The 14,972-nt window shown below is 43.1% G+C and overlaps 1 protein-coding gene across 10 annotated transcripts in view; it reads right to left on the reverse strand.

Annotated features, from left to right (window-relative positions):
- MYT1L (myelin transcription factor 1 like) overlaps positions 1-14,972 on the reverse strand; it is a 462,697-nt gene that overhangs the window by 215,665 nt on the left and 232,060 nt on the right. For all 10 annotated transcript variants that reach the window (XM_076000516.1, XM_020288690.2, XM_076000518.1 and 7 more), the window contains exon 4: positions 4,242-4,384. The gene's annotated coding sequence lies outside the window, so the exon portion shown is untranslated. The remainder of the gene's footprint in view (positions 1-4,241; positions 4,385-14,972) is intronic.

Genomic DNA, 14,972 nt, shown 5'->3' on the forward strand with positions numbered 1-14,972 from the left:
GTTTTCCGAGGAGGAACTGAGATGTGTTGAATAGCACTTTTAGAACCAAGCCTGGTATGGACTAGATGCTTAATACATGTTTAAACACGACCATCATCTTTTGTAGTTTATATTAGGTTCATGTGATCCATCTGATTCAACCTTTTTCTAGCCCATTTATCCCTGTTTCACAGAAAAAGAAACTAAGACTTCGAAGGGATTTGCCTGAAGGCAAGTAGTTTTTGGCAGTTCCAGAACTAAACCTAGTGACATTGGTTAGCTGCTTTTAAATACATTTTTTTCAAAGGGTCAAAGAAAGAGACTCAGAGCTATCTGAGCAGATTTCTCCTTCTGGACACTTGATACACTTTCCTTTAAAATAGTCACCATTCAGAACACAATTCATGTAGTTTTTTGGGAAACAGATATTGATTTTATTTTAAGTAAAGTCTTTAGCATGGAAATTGGATGCAGGGTGTGATTTTCTCTTTGGGCTCCGGTTCAGGGGAAATTGGATTTCCTAGAGCACCAGCTGCAGAGGCGCCACAGGTGCCCATGGCTCAGCAATCACACTGGCTAATTGGGACACACGAGGACAAAAAAATGCCCTAAATCTAAATTTTGTGCCAGGGCATTTTTATTTCTTCCATAAAATCAAGCCCTAAAGTCCTTCCTAAGTGGAGATGCTAAGGAGGCAGCTGCCCTGGACAGATGACACACAGTGGGGGTGAGCTGCAGGGGAGGCACAACTGAGCGCGGCTCCATCCGCAGTGGGGCTCGGGGGTCGTACCAACAGCCGCTCAGCAACGCAGTGAGTGCGAAGGGCCCTCCGTCTGAGCGCTTCTGGTTTTGAGTTGTAATCTAAAGGGTTGGACTGGCCCTACCATCCTCGCCACCTACGCATTGACAAACTGCACCTTGGCCACAAAACTGGAATCCAGAAAGTGGAATGCAGCACACTGGACACTGGAGGGGCAGGGGAGTGAAAGGAGCTAGTGTTCAAGCTGCAGGGTTGGGAGAAGGAGTGCAGATTCTTAGTGTGGAGCACTTGTTTAACATGCTCCGACTGCAGGGTAATGAAAAGATTCGTGCAACATCTGTCTCCTGCGGACCACGGAAGCAACACCTCACCCATTTACATTTTACAGACACCAAACCTATGCCACCAGGAGCCAAGCCTTTTGTCCTAATATGCAGCTGTCCATGCCAACTGACCCATATTCCATGCCCATGCCTCCATCCCTCCTGGTCCCAGGTTTCGTATCTATCTTCTGTCTAGTAAGTCACTTCCAGAGCTATTCATCTAATGAACTAATCTTTAAAGACCCAGTTCTGGGGTTGCATCCTCTGCAAAGACCTCTTTGATTTCTCTGGTCATAGTCAGGATCTCCTCTGTGCCCACCTGCTCATTACACACAGACGTCTGCTGTTCTGTGAGGTGTGCCTGTGCACCTATGGGGGGTTCCAGAAACATGCCCAGCCCAGGAACACAGAAAGGAGTAAAACACAGCATTTTGCTAGAGGAGAAGGCTCACAGTAGTCTGCACACAGTCCTCACTGTGCTGCAGGCCTGCTCAGTGCCTTACGTGTCTGAGGGCAAGGGCTGTGTCTCATTTACTTTTATGCTTCCAGAGACCAGAGCAGCCCCTGACACAAAACAGGTATTCAACATCGTAGAAAGAATGAGCGACTGAGACAAATCAATAAATACACATTATTCTTTGGTACCTGTGATGGAAAAGGGTAGTGGTGCACAAAGGCTTTTCTCTGAGTACATTTTTTATCGTATCATTTCTAAGGCTAACTTTTGATTATCTTGTCCAGTTGCTTGAGCTCCTTACTGACCTCTCACATGGGACTAGCAGCCACTCCTCTCTGCTGGAGAGTTCGTGGTTACCCAAGGTTCTACCAGTGAGAAGTCTCTTTATACAAAGACTAACACACATGGCGGATGAATCACCAACTGGAGTCTCTGTAAGGGTTAGCATGGAGTGTGGTCGTAGAGGATGCCCACACTGCCTAAGTCTCTAAGCTGTGGCATCTTCTGGTCTCTCATTATGAACAGTGAACTCTGGGATTCCAGAGCAGTTTATCTTTAATGGCAGAGATTACGTGGAACATCTTGCTACTGCTGGCATTCTACCAAAATAATTACTGCTACAGAACAAGAGCTTTCAAAATGCTGAGTTTTAAGCTGAACCCACACCTGAAACCTATTGAAAAAACAACTCCAAATGGGTCAACAACCTAAACATAGGAGCCAAAACTGTAAAAATCTAAGAAGAAAATATAGAGAATAAGCTTTATAACACTGGATTTGGAGATGATTTTTTGATACCAAAAGCATAAGCACCAAAAGAAAAACTAAATTAACTGGATGACATCAAATAAAAAAATCCCCAAACTTCTGTGCATCAAAAGACACTATCAACAGGGTGAAAGGCAATCCATGAAATAGGGAAAGATAGTTGAAAATCATATATATGATCAGGGGTTAAAATCCATAATATATAAAGAGTTCCTACAACTCAATGACAAAAAAACAACCTGATTAAGGCAAAAGACATAAGTAGACATTTCTCCAAAGAAGATATGCAAACGGATAATAAGCATGCAAAAATATCCAATATCATTAATCATTAGGGAAATACAAATCAAAATCACAACAATACCTCTTCATATATATTAGAATGGTTATTAAAAAGATAAAACAACACACAGAAAACAATCAGTGTTGGCATCAACGTGGAGAAATTGGAACCCCTGTATACTATCAGTGTGATTGTCAAATAGTGCTGCCACTATGGAAAACGGTATAGTGTTTCCTCAAAAAATTAAAGATATCACATGAATCACCATGTAATCCAGCAATTCCACTTCTGGGTTCACACCCAGGAGACTTGCAAGCAGGGCCTCAAACAGACATTTCTGCACCCAAGTCAGAGCACATTGTTCACAGAGTCGGAAATGGCGGTGCACAGGGGTCCACTGACAGATGTGCAGGGAATTGGGGAACAGGCTAAAAGGAGGGAGATTCTGGTGCAGGCGCAGCTCAGACGGACCTGGGGACACGGCTGAGTGAAACAGACAAGTCACCAAAGGACAAATACTAGGCCGGGCGTGGTGGCTCACGCCTGTAATCCTAGCACTTTGGGAGGCCGAGGTGGGCGGATTGCTCAAGGTCAGGAGTTCGAAACCAGCCTGAGCGAGACCCCGTCTCTACCAAAAATAGAAATAAATTAATTGACCAACTAAAAATATATATTAAAAAAATTAGCCGGGCATGGTGGCACATGCCTGTAGTCCCAGCTACTCGGGAGGCTGAGGCAGTAGGATCGCTGAGCCCCGGAGATTGAGGTTGCTGTGAGCCAGGCTGATGCCACGGCACTCACTCTAGCCTGGGCAACAAAGTGAGACTCTGTCTCAAAAAAAAAAAAAAAAAAATAGGACAAATACTACACGAGCTCACGCATAGGAGGGACCGACAGTGGTCAAATTCACAGAGGCAGAAAGTAGAAGGTGGTTGACAGGGGATGGAGGAGAAGTGGGAGTTTCTGATTAATGGCTAGAGTTTTGATTTTGGGGTGATAAAAAAGTTGTGGAGATGGATGGTGTGATGGTTGCGTAGCTATGGGAACATGCTTAGTACCACTGCATTGAACACTTAAACTCTGAAAATGGTCAATTTTTTCACATGTGTATTTTACTACAATTCGTTTCTTCTTAAAAAGCAGCAGCCATGTCCTGAAGTGTGCAAGGAGCAGGCTCTCAAGGTCCACAGTGGCACGGAGGGAGATCTGTCAACAGTAACTGACACACACCTAGGGGAACCCCAGGCAGGGCAACTGAGGCCCTGAGGAAAGACCTGCTCAGTTCCTTAAACATAAAGTGTCGCCAGCTAGAACTCACAGTGGAAATAGGGATCTTGTCTTAAAGGAGCTTTGTATAAGGAGCTTCTGTACAACTGCTGAAGGGCGAACAAGACCCATTCATGTGGTTACAAAATTATTTGGGGGTAATGTTGTAATGGATAACAGAAGGCTACTTGAGTCTATGTTTAACAACAGATCACAAATTCTACCTTTATATTGAATTTGCTTATTAAAATCAAGAAATTTTATATTCTTTAATCAAATAAAACCCCTCCATTCACAACGTATTTTCATGCTTTTTCAAAGTAACATATTTTTAAAGTAAATGTGCAAAACCTTTGTCTGCATGGAAAGCTTAGAACGCGATGCAGAATGACGTAGAATCATTACCTTCACGGGCTCCTTGGATCTCCATGCATCGGTGGGGCCAACTGGAACTTTCTTGGGGAATTTTGTTGATGATTTGAGAGATTCAAACACTTGACTGGATTCAGAACTACATTTTTTTTCCTCTTCCACCGGACGTGTTCACTCTAGAGAAGGGTAAAAAGACAGAACAGTGAGACTGATGTTCACAGTGACACAGAAACCCAACCTGAGGGACGTGTTCGCATCCTGGCAATGGCCAGGGCAGTGTAGCCGGGGCACAGGAGCCTGAGACAGTGTCTGGTGTCATAACCAAGGAACTTCTGATGAATATTTCTGTATAGAAAACCCCTTCAGAAAACTAAATGAGCTATTGCTTGTAATGTAAAAAATTACACAAAACTGTAAACATATTCTTACACAACTAGGTGAAAAAGTTATTTTTGTGACTGAATCTAGAAATTATTAAGACAATATAAAATATTCAGAGACTAGGTAGAGAAGCATATATAATGTATCCGTACATACATCACATAGCTTACCCGGGGCTGGGGGACCTGCGGCCTGAAGGTCATGTGAGGCCTTCTAGGCCAACTGCATCCAGTTGAAAGGCCACACTTAAGGACCTAAAAGGCCACATGTGGTCTGAAGGCCACAGGTTACCCACCCCTGGCTTGTATCATCAATAGGCTGACATGTGTGTTTTTATTTTATTTTGTTCTCTTCAGTTCAAATGACAGGAAAAAATACTGTGGTCATTTCCACTGAAAAGGTCTTACAAGAGCATGTTATGTGCCAATGATGAAGAAAAACAAAATGCAACATCTTAAGTTGTAATTTAAAATATTTTATTTGTTGTACCTATAAAGCAACATCCAAATACAGTATTTTAACCAGGATTTATTTATAAGAATCCTACTAATATGATTAATATTTATATAGTGGGCACAGTTGTTTGAATCTATTCTGAGATATTACTAAATTGACTAAGAATGGTTTAGATGGTATTCAGTATAGTGATTTGATTAAAATGCAAGTTAATTCTCACCATATGAAGAGAACCAAATAGACAAATTTCAATAAATCTTATAAATGATCCAATATCAAGCAAAACAAGTGATTGAGAATATAGTAGTAGGATTGGATGTTAATGATCAAAGCCACTCTAGCTGATATATTGCCAATACTTTACTAAAAAGTCATTATATTTTGCTTTTGTAAATATTACTAATTTATACAATGCCTTGCTGTTCTAGTAGTCCACCTCTGTCACTTTAAGCTCACTATAACGTTCGACAGATTCATCATAAGACCCCTGATTGTTGTGGGAAAAGTGTCTTTCCTACTGCTCAGGGCTCACAAGAGCAGCCAGGAGCAGGCTGCCGTCCCTCCACCACAGGCATGACTAAAATCTGTCAGGGAAAGGACAGATTTTTTTGTTAAAGTGATAAATATCTGGAAAAAAAGACATTTTGTGGACAAAATGACAGGCTTTATTTGGAATGGGCTCTATTCTCCAGGCACATAATCACAAACCAGGCGGTTGAGAACTGCCTTTTCATCCCTAGGTGGGATGTGCAGGGCTTGTGGCCATCCACAGAGGCCACCTGTCCATGTGTCACAGTGTCTGCCCTTCTGCCAGCAGGTACAGGAAGAGCGAACACAGACCCTCTCACAACCGAGACCCCCTTGGGGGAAAGGAAGCTACAGTAACCGCTAGAGGCAACAATACCTCTACTGCAAGATGCACGTTCATCTGGGAGTCATTTATGACAGCGGTCCCCAACCTTTTTGGCACCAGGGACCAGTTTCATGGAAGACAAGTTTTCCATGTTTGAGGTGGGCAGAGCTCGGTGGAGATGCAAGCGATGGGGAGTGGCTGTCAATACAGACGAAGCTTCACTCACCCACCACCCACCTCCTGCTGTGCTCCCCCTCTGGTTCCTAAGTTTCATGGAAAATAATTTTTCCACAGACAGGTAGGGGTGCGGGGGACAGAGAAGCTGTGAGGCCCAGTCTGCAGCCTGGGGGTTGAGGACCACAGATTTATGCCATGGAGTAATGGATTACTGGCTAAATGCCCATTAAAGGTATGTGAGGCTTCTTACTAAAAGCCTGTGTGTGTGTGTGTGTGTGTGTGTGTACATATATATATATATATATATGTATACACCTCTCTTACACTTTTAACAAAGTATCTCACTGTGTAAAGATTCACAGAACAGTTCATCAATGTGTGAGTTCCACTAGTGACCTGATTACCAAGTGTTGCCTTCTCCCAGGTATCCAGGTACCGTAGGAAGGAATGTGCACCTGCGGCTCTGGGCACTTACAGTTCCCTGTCACACATGCTGCTTGTGATAATTATAATGGAATCCACAGGATGAGCTCCTGAGTGGAGTGTTTAGCAGGCAGCTAAGTTGCAAAACACAAACCCCACCAGCCAGGTGGGAGCCCATCGGCTTCCTCAGCCACACTCTGTCCTCTGCTGAAGCTCTAGTGGGCCTCCCCCTCCCCCTTTCTCCAGTCTCTCCATGAGAATTACTGGGCTTTTCTTGCAGGCACTTCCATTACCTGAAATTATATTACACTTTTTTTTTGTTTTAAACTGAGATTAATTGTAGATTCATGTGCAGTTGGAAAAAAATTGTACAGAGATGCCGTGCACTCTGTCTCAGAGTCCTATAGCAGCAACGCCATGCAAAACTACAGCACAAGATGGCCACAGACCGACACCCACTGATCCGCTCTTGTGCACAGGTCCTGGTCTGATGTTCACTTGTGAGTGCGGGTTTGATTCTGTGCAGTTCCATCCCACGTGCAGGTGTGAGCATCCACCACCCCAGCCACACACAGAGCACACGGCACCCGAGGAGCCGCCTCGCCTTCCCCAGACATCCCCCCACCCCATCACCCTGGCAGCTTCTCATCTGTTCCTAGCATTCTGTCATTTCAAGAATGTTCTATAAATGGAAGCATGCACTGTGCAAACTTTGCAGATTGGTTGTTCTCACTCAGCATAATTCTCCGAGATTCATCTGGGTGGCTGTGTGTGAGTCGTTTATTCTTCTTAATTGCTGAGTAGTATTCCCTGGCACAGCTGGACCACAGTTTAACTACCCGTCCTCTCAAGGACAGCTGGGCAGTTCCAGTTTTTGGCTACCCTGAATAAGACTGCTGTGGACATTGTGTACAGGTTTTCTGTGAATATAAATTTCCATTTCTCTGGGATTAATATCTGAGAGTACGATTAGCTGGGTCACATGATGATTATATGTCTAGGTTTTAACCAAAATGTCAAATTGGTTTCGGTAGTAGCTGTATCATCTTACACTTCCACCATCCACGTATGAGTGATGCAATTTCTCTGCATCTTCCTCAGAATGTGGTGTTGTCACTGCTTTTTAATTTTAGCTAGCCTAGGTATGTAGTGAGAGCTCACTGTGGTTTTAGCTTGCCTTTCCCTACTGGCTGGTGGAATTGTGCGTCTTTTCATGTACTTATCTGACATCTGCTCTTCCTGTTTGGTGAAGACATATGTCTCACCAAAAGATGTCTTTTGTCCATTTTCCCACTGAATGTTTTCAAACTGTTTAATTTTGAGAGTTCATTGCATCTTCTAGATACGAGTTTTTTTGTTGTTGAATGTGTGGAAGGCAATATTTTTTCCAGTTTGCTCCTCGTCTTTTCATCGTCTCAACAGGTATTTTGTAGAGCAAAGGTTTTGATTTTGATGAAGTTCAGTGATGAGTTTTTGCTCCTCCATCACGTATCTGTGTACGGACTCATCTTTTGCCTCTTCCTGCTGGAAACTACACTCCGGAAAGGCAGAAACTTTGCTGTCTGATTTATTTCTGAATCACAAGAGTCCAGAACTATTCCTGGAACATCGTAGATGCTCAACAAATGTATGTCAAATGAATAAATAAATGAAAAATAATTTATTAGGTAAAAACTATTTTATGTAGGTTATTTTTCTAGCACTAGAGAACATTAAAAATAGCATATTAACATTCTTCAAAATCATTTTACACATTATTTTCAACTGATTTTCATAATCCATGAATCCCATAATCTCCTTGTGGAGAAAATGGGTCAGAAATCATTCTCTGACTTCGTAGATGAGCCCTGAGATTTAAGGCCCAGTGGTCAGTAAAGCCTGAGTCCTGTTTTCACCGTGGAATGCTGCTGCCCAGTAGTCCCCTAGCATTTGAAAGTGACTGAGGATGATTAAAGAAAGAATTAATTCATATGGAAGTAACAAAACTATAGGACTTACTACCTCGAAGTGGAATATGCAGTCATAGTTTATATAAACTCAGAGACCATGGAGCGACGGCTAGTGCTCAAGGGAAGCAGGCATTCGCGCCAGTCCCAGGAACATAGCCGTCCTGCTCTTCCTCAAAAGATCTGTGCGCCAGATGCTAGAGGGGCTGGACAGACCTTCCTGGAGCTCAGGGGCCACTGCGTCCACAGGCTCCCTCTCGTCTTACTCCAACAGAGCACATCGGAAGGGAAATGACTGCCTTTGAGTGACCGGTTTCCTATTCCTAGTGGCCTTGTGACTAAAGCACCCCGCAGCTGGTCCAGGCAGCACACAGCAGTCATGTCGGGCACACCAGCAAAGCACCCAGATGGATCTGTTTCCATCCGTGCCAGTGAGCGGGGACCCCAGGTCACACTCCGTGCCAGAGGCGTTTAATTCCTGCCCAGGATGGAAAGTGTGTGTGTGGACCATCCTGGACCAGATGGCTCACACCAAGAGACACATAAACCCAGGTCTGCTGCTCAACTGGGGCACCTAGTGCTTTGATGACATTTCTTTAAAATATTTTTCTGTCAAAATCCTCAATAATGTCTCTTTCTTCTTAGGCTTTCTGTCTTTTAGAGTCATTGAAGTAAAAAAAAAATAATAAGAAAAAATTCTAAGTACAGAGAAAATAACATTCTATAGATGAATGTTGATAAGCTCATGATTCACAGAAGTGGTGAAGGTTCCAGAAAAACTCCTCCAGGAAGCTCTAGGGGCCCCGTGTTGGGCTGGGGCCCTCTCCTGGCTCTCACAGGGCTCAGCGCACCTTTGTCACTGTGGACTCCTCACCAGCACCCAGGCTCCATCGGGAGGCCTCCATGGGCGCCACAGCCCAGGATGGGTCTGCCATGGACATGGGGTGTGCAGAGCAGAAGTTTGCTAAACTCAATGACCAAAGCAAAAATGGAGCAACTAAACTAAGAAATAAGAAATAAGTCTCACGGCCGTCAGCAGCTCCTGGGGAGTGTGGCTGTAGGAATGACCGGTTGTGTTGCAAAGTTCATTAACTTTATCTTTATTAATATTCAGGATATATGAAAAAGAATCTTCCTTTCCACTTTAACAAGGGTGTGTGTTGTTTAATTTACTTTAGTTATGTACTGAACACAAATCAGTATGTGCCTGAAAAATCCCAGAATGATCTATCACCTATGTTTGGTTCTTTAGACTGATTATAGCAAAGAGATAGATTGAAATTTAATAACATATCCTATAATAATGAAAATTGGATATAAAATAACCTGTTTGAAACGTTTGCGTTTGAGGCTAAAGAAAGCCAGATTGTGTTTGTTTCCTTTGTCCCTCTGTCCTTTCTCCTCCTCCTTTCTTTTGTTCTTTTGTTGGTTTCCAAATGATGAGGTGGGAAAGAACATTCCAGCCTGATGTCTGTCAGTGCTTCTCCACAGATGATATACTGTAACTAGGGTTATTCGAATTCTCAATGTATGAAAAAAGCTGCTTGGGTTACAGTTTTTGCTCTATATTGTTTCTCCTTTTAACTTTTTTTAAATATTAGAAAATAGTGATCTGCAATATAAAAATTTTGATCATACAAATAAAACCTAGAGAGTGGGCATAGATAATTTTGAGGCAAATTTGGTCCTTGTTGATTTGTATTTTATTACCAATGTTCCTTTTGCTCCTGTTTGTACCAATGGCTCTGTGAAGACGTGGCTATGTCATCCCCTACCCGCACCCAGGGGAGGACCAGCTGTGGCCGGCAGAGTGTGGTGCCCGCAGAGCACAGAGCTGAGTCCCACGGCCCTGAGCACAGGTCAATCCCTAGTGGCCGCCAGGGCTGCCAGCAGCTACAGTTCCTTCGGAGCCCTCCCAAACAGTTCTGTTTGTAAGAAACATACATGTATGCTATCCAGTTCCATATACAGAAGTTAAAGCAGCTGTGTTTACCGCTTTCGTTCACACGGACCCCCTTGCAACAACCTTGAGGATCCCTGGGAAGCCATCAACGTCAAGGAACCAGCATTTTGTCAGTCACCAAATGTGCTTATTCCCAGAGGGAGGGAGGAGGGAGGGGAAGCTGAAGAGCTTTAATGCGCTCTTGTTCCAAAGGTAAACTGGGGAACTGCATTTTCCTCCCCCGCTCCCCTGCCACCCAAAGGACCTGAGTTCTCCGGGTTCCAGGAAGCATTTCTCTGTGCCGCTTAGGGCCCGAGGGGGCTCTGCAGCTGGCTCCAGACTGCTTGTGGTCGGGCAGGCTGCAATTACGAGCCGTCAAGATGAACAACAGGAAGCGCAGACTTTAAAACATGTAATCTATGTGCTCATCGACATTAGACAAGCACAGAGTTTAAGGGTCAGATAGCTCGACAGGGCTTGTTATGAGAAACGCTCCCCAAACACCACCCCATCGTATTTCCAGCTCCCCCAGGGAAAGGAGTTCAGCTCTCAGAGCCTTTCCTTTTGTCATCTGCCTCCAGATCCCTGCACAAACAATGCGTCTCGGCTATGAACTGTCAGATCTCTCAGATTCCCACCTCGGAGGACAGGCAGGTGTACACTGTGACCAAGCCCACCTCTCGCACACTGCCCTGCGACATTATGCTGGGTGTTATGTTAGGCTGTTAGGTGATGTTTACCATCACTTTGAAAATACTCTTGACAGGTGACTCACACACTGCACCATGTTCCTTACCTGCACAGATTTTCCTCTCTGCGCTTCATAATTGTGTCTGTGTGCTCCCATGTTTTCCTAAGTACTCACCACGAACTTACCCTTAACTCCTAATCAAGTCTTTCTGGTGCCCTCCTCTTACAAGCGAACACCTCTGGTGCCCACGGGAGCCACCTGTGTCTTCTGTCTGGCCTGGTCTGCCGTGGTTCTCAGGAAGAGTCGGTTCAGGACAGTCACTGGGCCCTCAGGCGGTGCCTGCCCCCTCTGTCTTCCTCTGTCTTGATTTACTTCCTCTTTTTGGCAAAAGACATTTTCCAATAGCCTCTTAAGGAAAGGTTCTTGGGAGATATTTTCTTAGATGATTTCTAAATGTTTAAATGTCTATTTTTGCCTTGATACCAACTAATGTTTGTCCAAGTGAAAAAGTCTAGATTGGAAATAATTCTCCCCAAGACAAGTGAGGGCATCAATCCCTGGGCTTCCACCACTCCTGGGTTCTTTGTTCGAATCCTTTCCCCTAGACCCAGCACCCAGAATTGTTGGCATTTCTCTCTGCTTCTAGTACTTAAAATTTCCCCTAGTAAGTGGGTGTGTATGCTCCACTTCACTCATCGAGGTGGGCAATCATGGGTCTTCTGGGGCATTCTCTGCCCTTCCTTCTTTGGTTGTGCTTTTCTCTCCACTCCCTAACCCCTCTAGAGTTCCCACTCTATAGGCAATGGTCCTGCTAGGACTGGACATCTCCTCTGACCTTCCCTTGCTTTCATCCCTTTGTCCTTTTGCTCTAATCAGGTTTCCTCTACTTTACCTTCTCACCTTTCCAGTGAGATGCTTTTAAGTTTGAATGTCAACACTCATCTTTTCAATTTCTAACTGATCTCTTGGTTATTTGAGTCATATTCTCCCTCTTCTACTTAAGACAAATCTGCTCTTGCTTAATAGACCCAGTGGTTTCTCTCCTGTGACTCTGGGGAAGCTAACGGTTGCTTCTTTGCTCCTCTTATGGAGTCTGTTTCTCCCAATTTGCTTTTTTCCTTTTTTGTTTGTTTGTCTTATTCACTTTCATATCAGGGGACTTGCTAAGACATCTGGAGATCCTCAGATCTGCTTGTATTTAATGGGCAGCATTAGAAAATCTCTTGGAAACCCAATTCACGTGAGTGGTGCTTCCTCACCTGGGGTGGCTTTTCAGGGTGCTTTGCCTAGGCTCTTGACTGGAGGTGCTCTGGACTCTAGAGCCAGATGACATGTGCTTGGATTTTTAAAAAAATTATTACAAGTTTCCTTGATCATTTCTAATGTATCTCCATATATCCTTGCTTAAGGCTGACCACACCAAAGACTTTTAACACTTGATATTGATGCCATGAGATCAGTCACATGAAGAATCCCTAGATATTTAGGGTAGAGAACTTTCACTACATGGTCATTTAATACCTATTATTTGAAGCTAAGCTCTTGTGGGACATATTAAATACAAGTGAGACGTCACGTGGCTTCGTTGGGGGTTGGTTGACAGTGTCAGGGAACCCTTCACTCCCTGAAGATTCCAGGGGCAAACACAAGGCCTAGACTTGGTTGCATGGTAGACAGCACAAGTCCTAGCTCCAAGAAGCCCTAAGTCCCCTGCTTGGAGATTATGTCCCAACAGCAGCTGAAGACCCAAGTCCACACTATCATGGCCAGATTTGACCCTTTCCAATTGTTGACAGAGTATAATTTGTCCAGGAGAACATGGGAAAACAACATTTTTGAGAAGAATGGTTGGAGGGAAGCATTCAAAACATTCTAATACAGAGACATAGTGGCCATGCTGTAGGTTCCTAAGAAATAAAACTGTGATGAAGATGTTTTTATCACTACATTTCTGGGCACACCAAAAGTGTGTGTGTAAAGAGGAGACTTTAACATATTGCCAGGGTATTTTTTATGTATTTTGTTTTAGCACAATAATCTATAAAATCCTAAATCACAGACAATCTCAGTTCTTGACAATCTTAAAACTTTTTAGGTAGAACCATTGACAGTATTATGGAACACAAAAAATATCCAATAGAATTCATATAGTAACAGATACTTCTACTTTAGTAAAATAAATATATTTCAGAGAAGATTCTTGAAAAGTAAATTTTCCAATGGAATAACTTTTCTTCATTGCTTTGTATAATGCATAAAATGCATTGTTTGCATATAATGCATAAAATGCATTCAATGTTTAGATGCAGCAAAATCTAAATTAAGAACGGACTGTACTTTGAAAATCTCAACAAATTAAAGTAATAGCTATACTATTCAAATCAAAGATTAACAAAAAAAATTGTTAAACAATAATTACAATACTCAAAATTGAGGGCTACATATCAAGTCACAAAGATACTCAAAGTTAAAATGCATGACAACATTAAAAACATAACAACATGTCCCCTCCCTTACTTTGTTGCATGTATTGATTATTTCAAAGAGGCAACCCTTCCTAAAGCAACTGCCACTTGATTAAATTGATCAGCTGCCTCAAATTCCTTGACATTTTAAACTATTCAACCAGCATAGGCATTTTAATCATCCTCCTCTGACTTGGAATTACCAGCTTCAACACGCTTCCGTGACTTCCTGTACTAGCCCATAACAGGAGAAGAAAGTCTACCATTGGCTTAACACTGGGCATCTTGCTTTCTTGTAATTACTCTATAATCAGAGTATCTCTCTGCTGCATTCTATTCCAATATGATAGTGTATTTTTTAAACGAATTTATAAAAATTCTGTTTATTTGGGACCTTAACAATTTTCTAGAGTTTATCAATCTCTCTTCTTTACACATACAGATACACACAGCTTCTAGAACCAAAGTTGGAAGTTAAAATAGAAAGAAGATATTAGGTATAACATTTAACAGCCAAAAAAAAAAACACTCAAATTCTTATGTTTTACAGGAATGATTGCAAAAATTGTGTGTCTTCCTGTTTCCTGGTCTCACGACGTTTATCACACCAGCCTCCACTATAAATCATCTACTTCACACTAAACTTACTTTTTAAATTTTATTTATTTATAAAAGCCCAGTTCAACTGCCACTTTCTCCAAAATACCTTCTTTCAATTTCCAAAGAAAAAGTAAATATAATTCTTAAATACCAAAACACTTTAAACTTCTAATGTAGCACCAAAATTACACCTTGTACTACGGTTAGATCCACAGCCCATTTCTCTTATTAAATGGGATACTTGTGGTTGGGATCAGTACAGAGGGACAACGATGATGATGACAAAAAAGCTCCCCTGCCACTGACTGCACACCACGTGTGTCACAAGCACTTTGCAAACACTAACTCATCCAAACTTCTCAACAACCCCCTAGGATAAGCCCCCCTGGGATGTCCACTGCAGGAGAGGACTCTGAGAAGGCTCTGCCACTCACCAACTGCGTGACAATGACACGCACTTGACCTCTGTAAATCTCAGTTTCCTCATCAAAATGATCTTCATCACAAATGTTCCCTGTACGTTTACCGTAAACGGAAATGCGAGTCGTTCTCACTCTTACCAAGTGCTGAGCTAGCCTGTGCGACCACAGTGAGGCCGACCCTGAGATGAACTGCAGGGCACCACCAAGAAAGGAAGGAGCAGCGTAGGGGTGGCAGGCTGAGATGCTGCTTGGTCTGGGCATCGGCCACCCCCTCAGCGTGGGAGCCAGGAGGGGAGAAGACCCACCGTGTTTTGCTCTGGTTGTTCCTACCCCCGTCCTTAGAAGAACTGACACAGGAGCTGGAACTGGAGTTCATCAAGGTATCACCAGAGTGACACTCAGAAAAGT

Source organism: Microcebus murinus, chromosome 3, assembly GCF_040939455.1.
Source record: "Microcebus murinus isolate Inina chromosome 3, M.murinus_Inina_mat1.0, whole genome shotgun sequence".
Lineage (NCBI taxonomy): Eukaryota > Metazoa > Chordata > Mammalia > Primates > Cheirogaleidae > Microcebus > Microcebus murinus.